The sequence below is a fragment of the Triticum urartu genome, chromosome 2A, assembly GCF_056163025.1.
Source record: "Triticum urartu cultivar PI428250 chromosome 2A, HENAU_Tu73, whole genome shotgun sequence".
In the NCBI taxonomy this organism is placed as follows: Eukaryota; Viridiplantae; Streptophyta; class Magnoliopsida; order Poales; family Poaceae; genus Triticum; species Triticum urartu.
Window position 1 is genome coordinate 673,712,865 of NC_141874.1, and position 16,269 is coordinate 673,729,133.

The window sequence follows — 16,269 nt, forward strand, 5'->3', positions numbered from 1 at the left end:
GTCCCCGTCGTCGTCGCCCCGTCCCTGTCCCCGTCGTCGCCATCCCCTTCGTCGCCACGCCCGTCGCCGTCCCCGTGGCCGCCCCCCGTCGCCTCTCGCCTTGCCGGTGAGCACACACACACACATACATTTTTTTAGTTTTTTAGTTATAGAAATAGTTATAAAAATGTTAGAAATTTTTCTTTTTTTAGTTATAGAAATAGTTAGTTATATAGCATTGTTAGAAATGTTATAGAACAGTTAGAATTGTTAGGAATTTTTCTGTTTTTTAGTTATAGAAATAGTTATAAAAAAGTTAGAAATTTTTCTTTTTTTAGTTATAGAAATAGTTAGTTATTTAGCATTGTTAGAAATGTTATAGAAAAGTTAGAATTGTTAGGAATTTTTCTGTTTTTTAGTTATAGAAATAGTTATAAAAAAGTTAGAAATTTTTCTTTTTTTAGTTATAGAAATATTAGAAATATTATACAAATGTTAGTTATATATATATAAATGTTATAATTTTTTTTTCTGTTTTTTAGTTACTGAAATATTAGAAATGTTATAGAAATGTTAGTTATATAGCATTGTTAGAAATGTTATAGGAATGTTAGTTATATAGAAATGTTAGAAATTTTAGTTATCAAAATCCAATCATTAAAAAAAAGTTACTTTTTGCGGGCATATAGCTAGTATTTCTTCTCGATGATGCCCGGCCCGCATCCTCGTCGTCGACCCGTCTGCGACGATGTCCGGCTGACCCATGTCCGGGGCTGGGCTCCACCGGGCTGGCACTGTGAGGTGCTGCCTGGAGGGGCGCGCCGCTTGATGAGGAACCCAGCCCCGGTCGTCGACCCTGATCTCGTTTGGTGGCGTTCGCGTGGGCCAGTTTCGGTGCGGAGGGAGCCGGCCCCGCCGGAGGTGGTACGTCGCCGTGTCAGGGAGGAGGACGAGCACGTCCATCGCTACATGATTGCGTTAGAGGGCGGCAGGTTCTCCAATACCTGGCAGTTTCTTCAGGGATCTCACTTCAGCTATGATCCTGTGAGGGTTCCTTCTCTTTGGGTGTCCACCACCCGCGCCGCATGATCCGACGATGTATTCGAGATTATATCTATTATTCGAGACGATGTATTCGAGATTATATCTATTATTTGAGACGACGTATTCGAGATTATATTCGATGATGATTATTATGTACTATGATTGATTCAGTTTTTCCTTATTAATTGATTGCATCCATGCATTGTAATTTGAATATATTTCTTTTGGATTAGTTAAACAAAACCTATGGCGGACAATACCAGCAGAGAGGGAGAAGAGGCCCTGTTCAATATCATACGCAATCCTCGCAGGCCAGATGATGATCAGAATGAAGAAGATTACGACGGCTCCGAATATCTAAACAACACCGGGGAGGGTGATATGATATTCGATCGCGACGACCGAATTGATGAAGTCATGAACTATGAACATGACGAAGAAAATGTTGATCTTGAAACAACAAAGACCGGCGAGGTATATATATTTATATAAGCAGGCATCTGATGATCATCACATGTTTTAAATGACTTGAAGATATATTAACAAATCGATCTTTCTTCTTTCAGCCATCCGGATCGAGCAAATCTTCAGGCAACAGGACGAAACGAGGCTCTAACAAAAAGTTAAAGGAGGGCGTAAAGTACAATATCGAGGCAATCAGACCTAATGGCGAACCATTCGCGCCTAAGAAGATTGCGGACAAGTTTGTTCGTCAGTGCGGAGTTCTTGTGAAGGATCAACTCCCGATCTCCCTTCAAGAATGGAGAGAGCCAGCAAAGCCACATCCATGAGTTACTTTTGTCGACGACAGACAAAAACATTTGCTTTGGGAAACGCTCATGGAACATTTCACCCTACCAGATCATTTCATAGATGCAGATATGGAGAAAGTCAAGGACGCTGCTCTTAGGAAGATGGCGGTTGCATTCAAGAACCACAAGATTCGTGAATGGGCCAAGTACGTCAACAGAGGAAGGAAGACTCCAGTATTCGAGGGAACACTAGAGAACCAAAGTGCTCATTGGGACGATTTCATGAAATTCAAGGATTCGGAATTATCTAAGGAACGGTCGAGAATAAACAAGGCCAATGCCGCAAAAAAGGATAAGTTCCATAAGCTGGGGCCAGGTGGCTATGCGGTGGGAATGCCTAAGTGGGATAAGTCTGAGAAAGAGATGCTGGATGCAGGTGTCACTCCAGAAACATTGAGCTGGCCCCCCAGGTGTAGGACTTGGTTCTATGCGCATGGGGGGGAGTTGGACCCGAAGACAGGCAAAGTTTCAAAGAAGGCATGTCTGGACGGAGCCGAAGATAAGCTACTTGTTGCAATAGAAGAGGCTCGATCCGGGTTGTTCGAGCCCAACAGAGAGAACGACGAGCTTACGCGTGCCCTGGGAAATCCTGAACACCCAGGAAGAACACGAGGCATGGGTACTATTCCGTGGTATGAGGGGTTTTCGTACTGGAACACCGACTACAGAACCCGTGCGAGAAAAAAGATTGCGGAGGAGAAGAAGAGGAAGATGGAGGAGGAGCAGAGGAAGCTAGACTATGAACGCCTTCAAGGCCTAGAATCAGCGCACGCGAACTTGGAAATCAAATTCCAGTGGCAGTAGGAGCAGATCGACTCACTTAGCCAGCAAAGGGGGTCTCGGCAGCTAGCGGATGATCCACCAATGGATAGCACCGTCCCATCCATGCCGAGAAGCAGCGTGGGTTCCGCCCCAGGTGACGCATTGCTGGATAGCTACCCAGTGGATGACATCATGGAGAACACTAACTGCGAGCTACACTTCAAAATGAAGAACATATCCATGAAGGTGGCGGACGCCCTTGCTTTTACAAATCCCCCTGAGGCAACCTTCCATTGCAACCCGAATCCAGCGGGCTATGCTCGTGTCTTTGTTGATGAGGTGGTGGACCAATATTCGGGGCTAGAGCTTGAAATTCCTGGAGGTGACGATGAGCACACACTAGGAGAGGCCAACCATCGTATCATCCTATGGAGAAAGGATTGCATCATCTTTCGAAGGCCACCGACACCGCGTCATCCGACTCCTCGTCGCAGTCCGCCACCGAGTCAGCAGACTCCTGCTCCTCCAAGTCCACCAACGCGTCAGGCCACTCCTCCTCCAAGTCCGGCACAGCTTCAGGCCACTCCTCCTCCAAGTCTAGCAAAGCATCAGGCCACTCCTCCTCCAAGTCCGGCACAGCTTCAGGCCACTCCTCCTCCAAATCCGGCACAGCTTCAGGCCACTCCTCCTCCTCCTCCAACTCAGCCACGTCAGCCGTCTTCGCCGCCTCAGCAATCACGGAAGAGAGCCGCCTCAGCTATGGTGCGTAGCGGTACAAGTCGAGGTAGTACTGCAGGTACAGGCGGAGGCAAGCGATTTTAATATGGTCCAAGCCTCGCGCCTCTTCCGCAGAGGCCTTACGACAAGTCCGAGGAGGAAAACGTAGCCATATCGAAGGCCGAGGTGGAAGCCCATTTTGCACCGAAACCGCCACCGCCGCCAAGGGAGAAAGTGCCTATGGAAAAGATTGACCACTTCATTCGTATGGCTAGACCACCAGCTCCCAAGCCTGTTGACACAAACTATGAGTGCCACCTCAGGAAGTTAAATCGAGCACGTCTACAGAAAGAGGCGAGCTCGAGCTCGAGCAAAACAGCTGGCAAAAGGAGCGGTAAAACCGTTCCCCAGCTGGGAGAACAGGCGGCGCAATCAATCCCCCCGCTTGTTTTGCCAACAACACATGAGAGTAGGCGCGCCCAATATTATTGTGGGCAAACCGTTAACGTTCCCGGGGTGGGCGATGTGGTAATAACCGAGGAGCATATTGCGCAGGCTGAATCGATCGGGATCACTGTTGGACAACTCCTCGATATCGAGCCCATGTCTCCGACTAGAGAGGAGGAAATAAAATGAAAATATGCCCGGGGCCAACCTTTGGTCGAGCCAGAGGAGGTCAATAAGCTCCCAACGAGAATGTATGAATTGCATCAATGGTACATGGACATTACCAAGATTTCCAATCGAGAGTCCCTCATGGTGAATGTCAACGAGGAGCATTACTACCATAAGAAAGCTGTGACCGTTGAGTATTCAGAACTATTTCAGCTATACAATAAAGACGCACTCGACAAATCTATCGTCAGTTGCTATTGTCTGTAAGTGATTTCTTTCTGTAATTTAAGTATCAATCTAGCTGATCATTTTGATCAATCATTACCTGTAATTATCCTCACTATATTCTTTTCTGTGGTATTATGCAGGATGAAGATTTATGAAATGAAAAAAGGTGGACGCTATGGCATTGGGTTCGTTGATCCAAATACCATTAATGCATACACATGGAAAATAGATCCATATCACGAAAAATGTGTAGAGGAAAGCATGCTACAGTTCTTCAAGGAACTCAAATACAATGAAGATATACTACTTCCTTACAACTTCCAGTGAGTCACGCTGTCTTGTACTACAAATTCTGTTTTTCCCTACTAGCTATAGCTACATGTTTTTGCTTACATATGCCCGCTTAATTATGACATGCAAACGTGTGTGCATGCAGATTTCACTGGATCTTGTTAATCATTAAAGTTGATGAAGGAACAGTTGAAGTACTAGACTCGCTACTTAAGAAAGCAAGTGACTACACCATCATGAAGGGGATAGTCAACAGGTAATTTCAATCATTATTAACTATATCTCGTCCTATTTAATTAGTTCATCATTTCCTGATAACAACTATTTTATAACCCATTTATTCATTTTCTTTGTTAGCGGGGCAGGGCTTGGGCAAAGTTCATCAGGGCCACTCCAGGCGCATGGAAACAAAAGCTGAAATGGTATCGACCCAAGGTAAGTAATTAAGTAGTACTAGCTAGCTGCCATCTCTTTAATTATCATGCTTGATTAATTATTATCTGATCAAATTCCATTCTCGTAAAGGCCCTGAAGCAGGCGCCGGGGAATGATCTATGTGCATACTACGTTTGCGAGAACATTCGCATGATGGTGTCCGAAAGGAGCAAATCTCAAAGACAGGAGTGGGTACGATATCGATTGTCAGAACACTATTCACAATTTTTACACCATTATCGATATCTAGTCACACAACTAATACACATGCATATTGATCTCCTTCTTAACAGTTCAAAGAGGTGCGGGACAAGCTCCTAGCACAGGACCGCATAGAAGCAATTCAAGAGGAAATAGCGGGATTTTTGCTCGACCAGGTCATAGATCCCAAAGGAGAATACTATTACCCTCTACCACCCCCATGAACCACTTCCAATTTTTATCGTGCTTCGAAGGCACCAATTAGCTAGGCTAATGCCACTGGCTCCGAAGGCACCAATTAGGAGAAATTGTATGTATATATATACATGTGTGTATATATGTGTGAATTAATTAATGGTGGTTGTGTGAGACATTCGATGATATATATATATTATGATCGGTTCTACTAGAAATTTTATTTATATATATGCATAACGTGTACAATATATAGTATCGTAAAATACCAGCAAACGAAAAAGAATTAAATGGAAAACACAAAATTAAATGAAAAAGAAATCATAAACCCAAAACCCCCCCAACATTTTAATACCGGTTGGTGACACCAACCGGTACTAAAGGGCTCCCTGCCCCCGTAGCTGGCTCGTGCCACGTGGTTGCCCTTTAGCACCGGTTCGTGCTGAACCGGTACTAAAGGGGGGGGCCTTTAGTGCCTACATTTTAGCGCCGGTTACCAAACCGGCACTAAAGGGCCTTACGAACCGGTGCTATTGCCCGGTTCTGCACTAGTGATTGATCCCCACTGGTACATGGACTCTGGGGCGACGGAGCACCTGAAGAGTGAGATGGGGAAGCTTCGCACTCGTGAACCCTATCATGGCTCCGACAAGATCCACATCGCCAATGGAGCAGGTATGCACATCTCTCATATTGGTCAAGCATCTCTTCTCTCACTAGACATGTAAATAGGATTCTTCAGCTTTCCAATGTTCTTAGAGTTTCAACTGTGACACGTAATCTTCTTTCAGTTCCTAAACTCACACGTGATAATAATGTGTGAAAGTGCAACTATCCCTAGGTGGTTTTGGTAATTCATAACAACATATAGCTCATCGAGCTAATGCTATTCCAAGATGATTATTTCAGGAAAGCTCAATGATTGGCATGGCATGGATGTGAAAGTGGAACCCTCAAAATGCTAAGGACAAAGGATTGGCTCAAGCTCAAAAGCTCAAGACTCTTCTTTTTATATTTTAGTGATCCAAGATCACATTGAGTCTTTAGGAAAAGCCAATACTATCAAGGAGCGATGAGGTGTTGCTTAATGAGCCTCTTGCTTCATGTGCTTAGTGATATGCTCCAAAACCCTCAACTACTTTCCCATATCCACATATGACCTAAACCCAAAGCCAAACTCGGTCCTACCGATTCTTTATATCCGACGCCATCGAGTTTCACTTGTCATAAGCCACTGCCAAACCTTAGCAAATCGGTTCTATCGATAGGGATCTCGGTCTCACCGAGATGGTATTGCAAACTCTCTGTTTCCCTTTCGTAAATTTTCGGTCTCACCGAAAGAGCGGATCAGTCCCACCGAGATTGCAATGTAAATTCAGTGTTTCCTTTTTGTAACTTTTCGGTCTGACCGAAAGAGCAAATCGGTCCCACCAAGTTTGCCTGACCAACTCTCTGGTTAGCTAATTACCAAAATCGGTCTCACCGAGTTTGTAATCGGTCTCACCGAGATTACGTTATGCCCAAACCCTAACCATATCGGTCCTACCAAGTTGCATGTCAGTCCCACCAAAAATCTCTTACGGTCACTAGGTTTACCTTTTCGGTCCGACCGAGTTTGTTGATTCGGTCCCACCGAGATTGGAAAACTGTGTGTAACGGTTGGATTTTGTGTGGAGGCTATATATACCCCTCCACCTCCTCTTCATTTGTGGAGAGAGCCATCAGAACACATACACAATTCCAACTCATATGTTCTGAGAGAGAACCACCTACTCATGTGTTGAGACCAAGATATTCCATTCCTACCATATGAATCTTGATCTCTAGCCTTCCCCAAGTGGCTTTCCACTCAAATCTTCTTTCCACAAAATCCAAATCCTATGAGAGAGAGTTGAGTGTTGGGGAGACTATCATTTGAAGCACAAGAGCAAGGAGTTCATTACCTACACACCATTTGTTACTTCTTGGAGAGTGGTGTCTCCTAGATTGGCTAGGTGTCACTTGGGAGCCTCCGACAAGATTGTGGAGTTGAACCAAGGAGTTTGTAAGGGCAAGGAGATCACCTACTTCGTGAAGATCTACCGCTAGTGAGGCATGTCCTTTGTGGGCGATGGCCATGGTGGGATAGACAAGGTTGCTTCTTCGTGGACCCTTTATGGGTGGTTGCTTCTTCGTGGACCCTTCGTGGGTGGAGCCCTGTGTGGACTCGCGCAACCGTTACCCTTTGTGGGTGGAGCCCTCCGTGGACTCGTGCAACCGTTACCCTTTGTGGGTTGAAGTCTCCATCAACGTGGATGTAGGATAGCACCACCTATTCGAACCACGGGAAAAACATCCGTGTCTCCAATTGCGTTTGATTTCTCCAAACCCTTCCCTTTACATTCTTGCAAGTTGCATGCTTTACTTTCCACTGCCAATATACTCTTTGCATGCTTGGTTGAATTGTGTGATGATTGCTTGACTTGTCCTACAATAGCTAAAATCTGCCAAGAACTAAAATTGGGAAAAGGTTAAGTTTTTATTTGGTCAAGTAGTCTAATCACCCCCCTCTAGACATACTTTCGATCCTACAAGTGGTATCAGAGCTTTGGTCTCCATTTGCTTTGATCTCCATAGCTTTTGGTGGTCATAGCCTTGGTTTCACAACCTAGGAGAGTATGGCGTCTAGCGAGGGAAATTATCACCGTAGAGGTCCTTACTTTGATGGTACTAACTTTGCTAGTTGGAAGCATAAAATGAAAATGCATATTCTTGGACATAACCGCGCCGTTTGGGCTATTGTTTGTGTTGGTTTGCAAGGTGACTTCTTTGATGGGAAAGAACCAAACCGTGAAGCTACCGCGGATGAGTTGAAGATGTTGCAATACAATGCTCAAGCTTGTGATATTCTCTTCAACGGATTGTGCCCCGAAGAATTCAACAAAATCAGCCGTCTTGAGAATGCAAAGGAAATTTGGGACACTTTGATTGATATGCACGAAGGTACTGACTCCGTCAAGGAATCCAAGTTGGATGTGCTTCAAAGTCAACTTGACAAGTTCAAAATGAAGGATGGTGAAGGTGTCGCTGAAATGTACTCTAGGCTTGCTCTCATCACAAATGAGATTGCTGGCTTAGGAAGTGAAGAGATGACCGATAGATTCATCATCAAGAAGATTCTAAGAGCCTTGGATGGAAAATATGATACCGTGTGCACATTGATCCAAATGATGCCCAATTACAAAGATCTCAAGCCAACGGAGGTGATTGGAAGAATTGTTGCTCATGAGATGTCACTTAAGGATAAAGAGGAACTTCACAACAAGTCAAGTGGTACCTACAAAGCCTCATGTGAAGCCCCTACATCATCAAGTGAGAAACAAAACTTCAATGAAGAATTGAGCTTAATGGTGAAGAACTTCAACAAGTTCTACAAGAGTAGAAGCAAAGATAGAAGCTTCAAGTCAAGGTCCTACAATGACAAAAGATCTTCTAGTCGAGAGCGAAACTGCTACAGTTGTGGAAGACCTGGACACTATTCCAATGAGTGTACGGCTCCCTACAAGAGAAGAGAAGATTCTCCAAAAAGAAGAAGCAAAGAATCACCACCAAGAGAGAGAAGGAGTAGAGATGATCGTTATGAACGAAGATACTCATGGAGAAGCAAGGATTCGGAAAGGAAGGAAAAATCATCAAGGAGCTACACAAGACGAAGACATCAAGCTCATGTTGGTGAATGGGTATCCGGCTCCGACTCCGACAGCCACTCCGAGAGAAGTTATCACTCTGACTCCGAAGATACTCAAGATGAAGGTGTTGCTGGTCTAGCACTTGTGTCAACCAACTCCTACGACATATTTGACTCACCAAATGAAGGAATTGGAAGATGCTTCATGACCAAAGGTCCTAAGGTAACACACCCTGAGTATGTTGATTTCAATAGTGATGAAGATGACTTGTTAGGTGATGATTTGCTTGTTGACAACTCTAGTGATGAATACTATGATGAAACGTCAATTAATCATGCTAATCAAGATAAAACGAATGATAATGATAAGGAGAAGATTGATGCTCTAACTAAAGAACTAAACACTCTTAAGTTAGCTCATGAAACTATCTTCGAAGATCATCGAGAACTTTTAAGAGCTCATGAGAAATTACGCTTTGAAAAGCTCAATCTTGAGCAAGAGCATGAGTTCCCAAAAGCAATCAATGATGATCTCCGCAAGAAAAGTTCTTCTGACATTGCCAAGCGTTTACTCTTATCCACTTACATGCCTCAAGTCAAGTCTAGTAACAAGAACAAGAAAGATTCTTCCTCTAGCAGTAACAATGATCATGCTAAATCCAATATTGTTGCTTCTAGTAGTTCTCTTGATTCCACTAATGATTCTCTTAGCCAAGTTACACTTGAGCAAGAAAATAGCTTATTGAAGGGAATTATAGAGAAAGGAGTGTACAAAAGCCTTGCCGGGAGTAAGCAATTCGAGGAAATTGTGCGCAAGCAAGGAATGCGCCGGAAGAATCAAGGTGTTGGTTTTGAATGAAAGTTCAATGCCAATGGAGTTGAGTGGGAAGAAGATCAATACCCCAAGACAAAGTTTGCTCCTCAACAAGAGAAGTATGATACTTCTTTCAAGGGGACACAAGCTCAAGATGATCTTCCACCACAAGACTACAAGCAAAAAGGCAAGGACAAGCTTCAAGAGGAAATTGATGCATTTGAAGAAGCTCCTAAGACCTTAGTCAAGTGGATTCCCAAGACTACTTCAAGTTCCACTTCATCAAGTACGACTACAACTCCAAGGATTCCCATCAAGATGGTGTGGATCCAAAAGAAGAAGAACTAGAGAGTTCTTGAGGGTGACTCCGCCAACATACTTCACTCTTATCATTTTGGCAAGAACAAGTGCAATCAACTTCCACATCTTGCACTAGTTCAAGGAGTCACAAACCCTCTTGTTGGTAAGACAAGGGACAAGGTAACCTAAAAGTTTTCATGGACATCATCTTGTGTGTGCATCACCCTATGTCTATGGATATCCTTGTTTGTTCCTTGTGGGACTAACCCATGTAGGTATTGAAAGTGCAATTCACTCAAATGGATAGCTCCAAGTGATCTACATCAACATTGAGCATCCACATCTTCAACATCTACATGAAGTCATCATCGACAAAACCCGAGGTTAATTCATACCTCTAAGGGGGGATATCACATCTAGGGGGAGCTTTACTCTAAGACTTGAGCTAAAGCAACTCTAAAGATGTGAACACAACAATGCTTTATGTAAAAGTGGTAACCCCACTTGAGCTTAAACGATGAGTATGACCTATGATCAAGTGTTCTCACTTGACTCCTAAGTCAATATACTCATATATAGATGACCTTGTCATCGCAAATTGCTTGGTAGATGCTAGAATTGGTTGTGCATGCCTTGTCACATATTTCATTTGCCATCTTATTGTGTGAGCATGCTGGTTGCATATTTTACTCATTCGAGGACATCCACTTGTTGTTTTGATTGTTTGGTTTTATTTCCTTTTGCCAAGTGGATGGACAAGAATGCCTAAGAACCTCCTCTAGCTATCTATGCTTTTCTCGTCTCAAACTCTATTCATGCTACATCACAAAATTTGATCAAGTCAGATTCGAACCACTCTGTGTGAGGAGCGCTCGGAGTCCCCGATTCGTCATAGACTTAAACTTCCAAAACCTCTTTATGATTCTCGGTCTGACCGACACCCCACTTTCGGTCCTACCGAGATCATTAAGTTGATCTAGGTTTTCGATCTCGGTGCAACCGATTTGAACCTTTCGGTCACACCGAGTTGCAACAACTGTATACAGTTTTGCATCTCGGTGCCACCGAGTTGTTCCACTCGGTCACACCGACAGGGTCGGGCTATATATAGCCACGGGCAAAAATTTGGAAATTTCTCTGAACCCCTTCGCCCGCGCGATAGCCTGCTCTGCTAACGTGGTCTCCGGATCGTCTCCTCGCTGCCAGCCGCCTCCAGTCACTGGTCTCCGTCGCCGTCAACGGAATTCTACCCCGCCGTTGCCGCCGTAGCGAGTCTCCGCCGAACTAGGGTATGGACTCGATCTTTGTGCTATTCCCCAATCCGATTCTTAGCACATTGTGATCATCATGATTCTTGCCACGATTGAAACACTCCTATCTAGTCAATGCACTCGTAGATTAGGTTTGATTCGAAAATTCTAGGTTTAGGTTTCCGCCGAAACCATCTCGGACCCACCGAGTTGAAAAACTCGGTCCCACCGATTTGGCTTATGCCATTGCACAAGTGAGACTTGGTCTGACCGAGAATTACTTATCGGTGTGACCGATTTTGGAACTTTGTGAAACCCTAGCAGTCTCGGTGCCACCGAACTGTGACTCGGTCCAACCGAGTTCACTAGTTTAGGTTCCAAAACTGCTTCGGTATCACCGAGTTTGAAAATCGGTAGATCCGAGATTATTTCAGTGGGAAACTAAAACTAAGTTTTTGAGTCATTCTTTTGCAAAAATCTCTGCATTTTGTGATGCTCATCTATTCTACCTCATCTATAAACTGTTCACAGGGTCAGCAGTCAGCTTGTTCATCATGTCAGACCAGAGTGATAGCCAGAACATGTCAGAAGAGCAAGTGCAGATGAGTGAGGGCACTAGTCCCTCAAGCTCTTCAGGTGATGGCAGCAGAAGTACTCCTAGCAATTTGCCAAAAGCTGCCACCAGACAAAGGAAGAAGAGAACCTCAGAATCAGAGGATGAGGATTATGTGGCAGAAGAGGAAGCAACTTCAAAGAGAGTAGTGCTTGAGAGGGAACATGGCTCAGCTCAAGGCACAAAGCCAGGCCTGAAAGTCAAAAGGCCAGCAGGCAGGCAGCCTATGTCAAAGGCCAGAGCTTCAACTGAAAAGCCTGCACCCATAGAGCCAGTTGCTGCTGAAGGCAAGAAGAGGAAGGAAAGGGTCAAGAAGACCGTAGCCAGAGTGCTTGGAAAGGCTTCCATCATGGAAGAAGAGGAAGAAGAAGAGGTTGCTGCACCAGCACCTAAGGCACCTAAGCTTATGGGTGATGCTATCAGGACAGGGGCTGCCACATCTAAGCCCAAAGAAGCACCCAAAGCTGCCTCCAAGCCCAAGTCCGCACCAAAGAGAAATACAAGGAGCATACCTGCAACTGAGAAGAACAAGGCCCCAGTGCCTGAAGCTGCAGAAGAAGAGGAAGAGAATGTTCTGAGAAAGCTCAAGCCCAAGATCCCAGACCACAATGATGCTCATCCTGTGGCTGAGGATATGAAACTCAGGAGAGACTCAGGGCTCAGGAAGTGGAGAGAAGCAGATCCGTATGCTTCAAGGAGAAGAACTGCTGTGGATTACAGATTTCACACCAAGGAATAGCAGGACTTCTATGAGACAGTGTTGCTTGATAAGAAGCCAATAGTCTGTGATATGAGATGGGTTGACTGGCAATACATCAAGGACAACGAAGAGCACTACCCTGGAGTGCAAGACAGCTTTAGTGCTTGTGGAGTTGCAGACTTTGTTGGGCAGAAGCTCACAAAGTGGAACGAGGAGCTTATCATGCAATTCTACTCCACAGCACACTTCTACCCAGATGGAAGGATTACATGGATGTCTGAAGGTACGAGGTACCAATCTACTATTGCTGAGTGGGCACAACTCATCAATGCCCCAGAGGAGCATGAGGATGACTTGGATATCTATGCCAAGAAGAAGATGGACCACAACTCCATGTCCAACATGTACAAGGAAATTCCAAACGAGGCACTTGAAACTTTCAAATTTGGCTTAGTGCATTATCTTCTATCAGGGCTGCCAACTATTAATTGGATTTTGAGGCACACTCTCTTGCCCAAGTCAGGTGATCACAAGATGATCAGAGGCCATGCAATCAATTTGCTTCATATCTTTGATGTGCCACAGAAGTTCAAGGTGATGAGCCTCATGGTAGAGACCATCAAGAGGACTGCAGCAGATCAGAAGAGGAGCTGTGGATATGCCCCACAAATTCAGGAATTAATCAACTCCAAGATGGGCACAGGCATATACTCATTGGACAAGGAACACCTGCCCATCCGTCCAGATTTTGAGGATAATCAAGTTATTATGACTGAGAATGAACCATCATCAGCACAAGCACAAGCAAAGAAGGAGAAGGCAAGGAAGGAGAAAGCTGCCAAGATGCCAACTCAAGAGGAGGCATCTGAATATTTCTTGAAAACTAAACAAGAGCAGCTTGGTTACCTAATTGCATCCACCCTGCGGATTGAGAAAGGACTAGCCACCCTAACTCAGAACCAGGCAAGCCTAGAGAGAATTATGGAACAAAAGTTCTATGACTTGGATGTCAAGGTGACAGAGATTCAGACTGCAGTGGAGCAGCTCCAGGATGACATGCAGGAGAGGAGAGGCAGGACTACAACTGATGCCTTTGCCAGAGTGCCACGAGGTCCAAGGTCGTCTGCAGTGCCAGTTGCTGACACCAGAGCCACCACTTCTGCACCAGCTACAGCCTCAGTTCCACCAGCTCCAGCATCTACTTCATCTCCAACTCCAGCGTCTACTTCAGCGTCTACAGAAGCCTTCGTCCTTGGAGTGATCCGAACTCCACCACCACCTGAAGATCAAGCCTGAGCGTCGATCTAGCACTATGCATTTTCTAGAAACTTTTTGGCAACTTGTTGCCAAAGGGGGAGAAAAATGTATAGATCATAGGCTTCGAGAGAGAGTGTGTGTTGCTTTTTTTCTCTCTTGCTTTATTTGGTGGTTTTTCGAACTTTGTTTGCTTTTGAGTGCTTGAGATACTACGTCATTGCTCGTGAGACATTGATGATCATGTGTTTGATCATAAGCTACACTTAATGTTTGCTTAATGCTATTATCTTATCTATCTTATGTGATCATTCACTTTTCTTGGTGATGAGTGCATGTATTTCATTCTTATCATTTTAAGCGCTCCACCAAGATGTATGTGACATGGAAGAGTAACCCATGACTCTAACTCTTTGTGCATTTGTAGTCCAAAGCAAATTTTAAATATGCACAAACTTAGGGGGAGCTCTTACTTATCACATACTTCTCAAAGCGACGATATATTTCATGCTTATTATCATTTGTCGAAGCTTTGATCTATATGTTGTCATCAATTACTAAAAAGGGGGAGATTGAAAGTCCAACTATCCCTAGGTGGTTTTGGTAATTCATAACAACATATAGCTCATTGAGCTAATGCTATTCCAAGATGATTATTTCAGGAAAGCTCAATGATTGGCATGGCATGGATGTGAAAGTGGAACCCTCAAAATGCTAAGGACAAAGGATTGGCTCAAGCTCAAAAGCTCAAGACTCTTCTTTTTATATTTTAGTGATCCAAGATCACATTGAGTCTTTAGGAAAATCCAATACTATCAAGGAGGGATGAGGTGTTGCTTAATGAGCCTCTTGCTTCATGTGCTTAGTGATATGCTCCAAAACCCTCAACTACTTTCCCATATCCACATATGACCTAAACCCAAAGCCAAACTCGGTCCTACCGATTCTTTCTATCCGTCGCCACCAAGTTTCACTTGTCATAAGCCACTGCCAAACCCTAGCAAATCGGTTCTACCGATAGGGATCTCGGTCTCATCGAGATGGGATTGCAAACTCTCTTTTTCCCTTTCGTAACTTTTCGGTCTCACCGAAAGAGCGGATCGGTCCCACCGAGATTGCAATGTAAATTCAGTGTTTCCTTTTTGTAACTTTTCGGTCTCACCGAAAGAGCAAATCGGTCCCACCGAGTTTGCCTGACCAACTCTCTGGTTAGCTAATTACCAAAATCGGTCTCACCGAGATTACGTTATGCCCAAACCCTAACCATATTGGTCCTACCGAGTTGCATGTCAGTCCCACCGAAAATCTCTAACGGTCACTAGGTTTACCTTTTCGGTCCGACCGAGTTTGTTGATTCGGTCCCACCGAGATTGGAAAACTGTGTGTAACGGTTGGATTTTGTGTGGAGGCTATATATACCCCTCCACCTCCTCTTCATTCGTGGAGAGAGCCATCAGAACACATACACAATTCCAACTCATATGTTCTGAGAGAGAACCACCTACTCATGTGTTGAGACCAAGATATTCCATTCCTACCATATGAATCTTGATCTCTAGCCTTCCCCAAGTTGCTTTCCACTCAAATCTTCTTTCCACAAAATCCAAATCCTATGAGAGAGAGTTGAGTGTTGGGGAGACTATCATTTGAAGCACAAGAGCAAGGAGTTCATTACCTACACACCATTTGTTACTTCTTGGAGAGTGGTGTCTCCTAGATTGGCTAGGTGTCACTTGGGAGCCTCTGACAAGATTGTGGAGTTGAACCAAGGAGTTTGTAAGGGTAAGGAGATCGCCTACTTCGTGAAGATCTACCGCTAGTGAGGCAAGTCCTTTGTGGGCGATGGCCATGGTGGGATAGACAAGGTTGCTTCTTCGTGGACCCTTTGTGGGTGGTTGCTTCTTCGTGGACCCTTCGTGGGTGGAGCCCTGTGTGGACTCGCGCAACCGTTACCCTTTGTGGGTGGAGCCCTCCGTGGACTCGCGCAACCGTTACCCTTTGTGGGTTGAAGTCTCCATCAACGTGGATGTAGGATAGCACCACTTATCCGAACCACGGGAAAGACATCCGTGTCTCCAATTGCGTTTGATTTCTCCAAACCCTTCCCTTTACATTCTTGCAAGTTGCATGCTTTACTTTCCGCTGCCAATATACTCTTTGCATGCTTGCTTGAATTGTGTGATGATTGCTTGACTTGTCCTACAATAGCTAAAATCTGCCAAGAACTAAAATTGGGAAAAGGTTAAGTTTTTATTTGGTCAAGTAGTCTAATCACCCCCCTCTAGACATACTTTCGATCCTACAATGTGCTTTGTGAATTTCATCCTTTTGATCTTTTTATTAAGGATCAGGGCACGAGGGACATTCTTCTTAGTGGGCGGCTGTGCCAGGG